Here is a 5,992-nt window from a genome sequence, read left to right on the forward strand (position 1 = left end):
ATCTATGTTTTGCTTCCTCTTTCTGCCTTTTACTACTTTCTGGCCACACAAACTGGCATGCTCAGCTACACAGTGGCCAGTTCCAGCAGGAGGCTGTGGAATCAGCCTCCCGTTTGCTAGGTAAGTGTACTGCCAGGCTCACGCAGGATGCTTTGCCGTTGTTTCCTACCTTGGTAACTCTCCTATGAACAGTAATCAGTGAACTACTTGGGTTTTATAAAGAGCCATAAGTCCTGTCAGTGTAATAGATACACACTGTGTGTATGTCAGATTGACCTTGGAGAATTTAGGCAGAGGGATGGCAATTTTTTGGCTTTTAACTTGGTAAATGCAAGAGATTTGTTTCCTCAGACTAGGAAGTCTTCAGACTAGGCATCTTCAGACACCTGAAGAATTGTCCATTCAAACAATGAAGCAAGCTATAATCTAAACCCAGATGACTGGGTCTTGGATTGCAATTTCAGAATTAAGTATCTCAATTCCATCTAGCTCTTGCGGTACAAGTATGTCTCACTCCAAATGCATTAAGTGGATTAAGCTAAATTGGAACAAGGTCTCTTAATTCTGGAACAAGAACATTCAGAAGATTGTTAGCAAAAGGATCAAATGTCTACAGTTAATTCATCGTGGATATGTGTCCTGCACAGAAGATCAATATCTATTACTCCTTAGATGATTTTGCTTATTAGGAGAAATTTGAGTTAGAAGATGCAGCTCATGGCAGTTGCTGAAATTATCCTTAATTTGGAGATGTAGCCTATAGCAGTTGCTGAAATTATCCTTAACTTTGAGTAGATCCTGGGCTCTTGGGTTTTTATGTAAAAAGTAGATAAAACAGTTAATTTTTTTATAAGGGTTTTTTCTTCCTTTTCAGTAATGAGTGAAAAAGTATCAATAGATGCTTTAATATTGATTTGTTTGTGTGTTGGTTTTTTTTTTTTAAACAGATGGATAGACAAGCTTTCCTAAAATCAGAGTGCTCATTTAGCTTTGTTTTTAATGTATGTGTGTGTTTTTTAAATATGGATATAAATATCTTCTCTTTTTTCTCTGTTGGGGGAAGGACAGATTAGCCTTTGGTTTAGTTTGAGCACCGATTGCATTGTCAGTCGCTGTTGTGTTACTGTGGGCGGGAGAGTCAGGCACTGTGGCTGCTTCTCGGATGACTGTTCTATGCCTTTTTTAAACTGGGAATGGGGTTTTTTTTGTTCTTTGCCCCTTACTGCTTTATAAATCTGTCTTTAATTTCAGTTGCCCCAGAGTAGTCCTTGATTGTTGTCTTACTCAATTGATTTTCATCTGAAGTTTCATTCAATATCTAGCTGTAAAAAACAGATGTATGCAGGTGACACAACTTACTTGCATGTTAGCTGTTAATAAAACATGGTGGCAAGGTTCAGGCTTGCAGAAAAGGGAGCTATATGTTATTTGGTCATTCATAGCTTTAGCTTATGGGATTTGTGTGAAAAGTAGTTCAGTGTTGTAGTTTGATTTTACAAAAGTATGATGTTAGAAGAAGTGGGGCTAATAAAACACTTCCATTTTGTAGCGGTTCAAAAGTAGTTTCACAAGATCTTGTGGGGTGGAACGATCTGCATTTTTTCTGTCTATTTGTGCAAGACTAGACTATAGATATGCTGCAGTAACCACTACAGTAAATTAGTAAATTTTAGTACAAACTTGGATATCTTGTTTAGCAGCGGCATTGAAAGTAACGGTGTCAAATCTTTGCATTTTGATTGTAGCAAGCCTGTTGCTTGCTACATCATTCAAAGCTGGTAATATTTGTAAGTATGCTTAATTTGAACATCATAAATGGGAAAATGTTACTCTTGGAATAGGATTTGTCTGTGTTGGAGGAAAACAGGCACCTGTAGACAGAGATCATGTTCAAGAAAAGGCATTTGAGAAAAGTCGTATCAGTCTCTCTCTGGAGGTGGGATTGATCGTGATTCCACCTGACTGTGATGGGAGCTTCGGTTTTGCTCACACCTCACTTGAGGGCTTATGAAGTTATGTGGGATGACTTCTCTCTGCTTACCACTACTCGTGTTTTATAGCATATACGGACTTGGCCCTGAAGGATTTCTAACCACGTTGGGTGTTCTCATTTATTATCTTTAGAGGCAGACACACAGCTTCCTGCAGTGGCCAGCCTAAATCAGGAAGGCGGAAGTGTTAGGTAGAGACTGTAAAACAAAGTAAGAGGCTGAACAATTTAACACTTAATTTTAAACATTTTTCAAAGTGTGATACCAAATAGACTGGTCATGGAGCATTTTAAAGTTAAATCTTCATAGGTGTTATTCTTTGAACTTCATACGCATAGGTTCTCATGCTCCAGTGAGAGCTCTTGTAATGAGCTTGAGGTTTTCCATTGATACGTGGTATATGGGAACACTTTTAAAAAAATATTTCCATCTTAGTCCATGACAGATCTGTAACTTACATTTTTTTCTTTAAACCACTTCATATAGTTGATTTAGTTGAACGTAGTAAAAAAAATAGCAAATTTCTTTCCTAAATGCTTTCAAATCTCCCTATCTGTATTCAGAATTAGATAAAATTATTATTTGTAGTATTCTCTTTTTGTTGTTACATGGTTATTAACAGGTTGATACAACTTAGAGACCCATTCTGATCGGGCATGTGTCTCAGTTCCAGAGACAAAATACTTTTCGTATTCTGCAAGCTTTAATTTTTTTTTTAAAGCCTCTTTTTCCTTATACAGTAAGAACACTTTGAGTTGAAAATCAGCATAATAGACTCCTGTGATGCAATTTTTTTTTTAATATAGTTGGTATTCAGGGCTGAATCATATTCTGTCAGATGTTTGAAAACAAAAAAACTAGCAGTGATTCTTCATATGCTTATGCTGTTGTTCAATAACAGAAATCCTGCTGGAGATTTCTGCTGCTTGCTGTCCACGAGTAAGTGGGATTACTTGCTGTAATTGATGAACCCAAGGTACTTTTCATTAAATATTGGTCCGTCCTCAAGAACTGTTGCTAGCATGAAGGGAATAGATACTTCATCCCAGGGGGGCATGGGGCAAAAGAGGAGCTGCCTTTTTAGTAGAGACCACCCACCTGTGGAAAGAGAGGAGCATCTTTGTTAGCCTGGCTCATGGTAAAGGGTTGTGAGATGATTCAAACCAAGTGGTTATAATGGTCATGGTTTACTGTTGCAAGGTCCACTGAAGCAAGCTGAAAAAAAGAAAACCCAGTCCATGCTGTCAGTCACAAGGAATGTGATACCTGATCACAGTAGGGTTATCTTTAACTGCAGGAGCTCAGGTATAGCTGGAAGCAGTGTAACTGCTGCAGTACTGGCTCAGCAAGGGTTAATTTGCCCTGCCAAAAAGCAATTGACCATGTGGACACGCTTTTGAAATCTTGTGCACTCGGGAGTCACTGGACTTGCTAGAAAAGTGTAACCTGTTTCTGTTCTTGAAACTCAGGGAATTCTAACTGTCTTTTAGTGACATGCAACATTAGATATGACTCCATGAGAAGGATATTTGTTTAAAATCCTATTCCCTTTAGGGACTTTTCTCTGAAGGCTAAAGTGTTCTTGCTTTAGATTGAAGCTGATTCAGTTAAAAAACCTGTGGCCAAGGGGAAACATACAGATGCCCAAATTCCACTGAAGCCCGCAAGCCTGTAAGTGGTTTGTATTCACTGTGTAAACACCACAACTTCCTGATCAAATGCTGTCTAATCCTTCAGTCGAATTGCGAGTTTTGTGGCTCCACTTAGTAGTTTAAACGATTTGCAACAAGTGTTGCTTGTTCAATTTGGAATGTACTTTCAGTTTTTTGTTTGTTTGTTTTTTAATGAAGTGTTCATTGAGGCCTTCAGTGGCACTCTGCCATATGCATTCACGTTGTGCATGTGAATATATGGGTTTTCTTTGGGAACATCTGAAGAAAACTACCTATACAGCAGCAATTTAAGTGAAACAAGATTTGGGTTTATGCTATGCTGTTTTTATTTTAAAAAGTGTTTACAAATGCCAAGTATATACATATATATTTACATAGGATATATAAACAAGTGCTTCCAATCAACAGATCACAAAGTACCTTACAGAGAATGTTAATATCTTTATCCCCCTTGATAGACAGTGACACTCGATAGTAATCTGCCCCAAATCAGGGACAGATTTGGGAATGGAGGCTTTGCTTTTTCAGCCTCAACTGAATGCTCTGACTTGGACTGCTTCCCAGAGATTCATGTCCTGTTTGGCGTTTGACATAAGCCCAACTGGATTATGCATTTTCAACGTGTGTGTTGGGGGAAGGTAAAGAAATAACTCAGTAGATGCATACTTTCTGCTATTACTCACTTCACATCGCATGCGGCATCATGATGATGTTTAAAAGTATTACTCACTTCTCCATGGATACACCCTTCATGACAAAGTATCCCAGCTCCGGAGCAGCTATTCCCACCTTCCAGACCTGCTCTCTTCAAGCCCCTACTCATACGTATTTGGGAGCTGACTGTAGGAGACAGGTCACAGGAACAGAAAGAACTTTTAATGGTAGTTGCTAATTAATTACCTTTCAGAAGCCTAACCTTGTTCAGATAGCTTGTCTTTACAGACCCTGCTGTTTTGTCTCATTTTCATTTCCACCTCTTCCTGCTGCAACAGCTTTTGTTGCCCCTATTTCCTAGCCCCTTGCTTACCATGTTTTTAGTTATCCCAAGCTGCTGACCAGAAACATGCTGCTCTTCTGTCATGGGGTGGGTTGGAGATACTTTCAGTATCTTCATATTGTCCAGACGTGTTCTGGCACACTTGGAAAAATTGTTTGCAAAGATAAACAGATTTCATTCAGTTTGATAGTGCCACAAAAGTTATGGTTGGACAGAGTAAAAATATTACATGGTAGAGAAAAAAAAGACACCTGATCTGAGAGGAGTTTCATCCTATGAAAAACACATCCTAAAAAGACTTTTAGGTTGAAGTGATGGATGGATGGATGGAATGTGACGTTCCTGATATGCTGTGGAGATTAAAGAACAGAAGTTTATTATGTTTGTCAATGAGAATATCCTTGTCCCAGCAAATGCAGACTTTGTTTATAGTCTTCTGCAAATAAAGAGGTCTATATGAGATACTGTAATTTAATTAGTATTAAGGCTATGTGCAGAGTGACTTCAGTTTGTTCCAGAAATGATTGCGCTGTGTTTGAGAAAAGGATATAACTTGAAATCAAAAAGAGGAAAAAGGAATATAATGCTGGAGCTTGCAGATCAATGATCTCATTGAGGAAACCGTTATAGGTCAGCTATGTAGTTCTTCAAAGCTCTGAATACGACCTATATTGCAAAATAATAAACACGTGCTAAGATAGAGTGGAGTATGCATACAGTAAGGCTACTTGTAAAAGGTTATGTCAAGACATCGTATGTATTCAGCAATTTTCTTTGTAATCCTGCTCTATTTTACAAACTAATATATTCCCCAGTAAGGTGCACTAGAGAGAAACATTCCAGATGCCTTCATCTGTGGAGAGGCAATTAAAAGTCTGCATGCTGTGAAATCTCTGGGTACCAACGGTGTCTGCACAGACTTTTATAACGTTTTAAGGAACAATTGTTTTTCCTGCTGTCTGGGGTGACTGAATGCAAAAATAGTTTTTGAAAGAGGACGGTAGCTCAGTTATTTTCACACTGGCTAAAATCCTGCTGGTTTGCATAAAGGTTTCTATTTTTATTTACTGACTGATAGCAAAGTCTTGGTGACAAACTGGCTCCTCCAGACCAGACAAATTCTATTTTCTTTTATTAACACACATAATTTCATCTCTGACAAAGAAAGGGCAAGCTTCTGACAACGTAGTGAAAGAACCTGGGGCAGAGCAGTGTCTGGTACTGGCCTCCATCAAAGCGGAGGAAAAGCACAAAAGGACAAAATTGCTGGCCTTGGTCTGAATTGAGAGGGTTGCTTGCAAAAGTAGCGAGTGAGAGGACTCCCCCCCCCC

At 38.7% G+C, this 5,992-nt stretch overlaps 1 protein-coding gene across 2 annotated transcripts in view; it reads left to right on the forward strand.

Moving 5' to 3' along the window:
* The window catches only part of LOC103921188 (Sjoegren syndrome nuclear autoantigen 1 homolog), a 14,013-nt gene that overhangs the window by 4,358 nt on the left and 3,663 nt on the right, over positions 1-5,992 (forward strand). Inside the window, exon 3 of one of the 2 annotated variants that reach the window (XM_009329111.1) lies at positions 3,562-4,976. The exons of the other annotated variant lie outside the window; for it this stretch is intronic. The gene's annotated coding sequence lies outside the window, so the exon portion shown is untranslated. Of the gene's footprint in view, positions 1-3,561; positions 4,977-5,992 lie in introns of those variants that run through there. 2 annotated transcript variants of the gene reach the window in all.

This window comes from Pygoscelis adeliae, unplaced genomic scaffold, assembly GCF_000699105.1.
Source record: "Pygoscelis adeliae isolate BGI_AS28 unplaced genomic scaffold, ASM69910v1 Scaffold427, whole genome shotgun sequence".
Lineage (NCBI taxonomy): Eukaryota > Metazoa > Chordata > Aves > Sphenisciformes > Spheniscidae > Pygoscelis > Pygoscelis adeliae.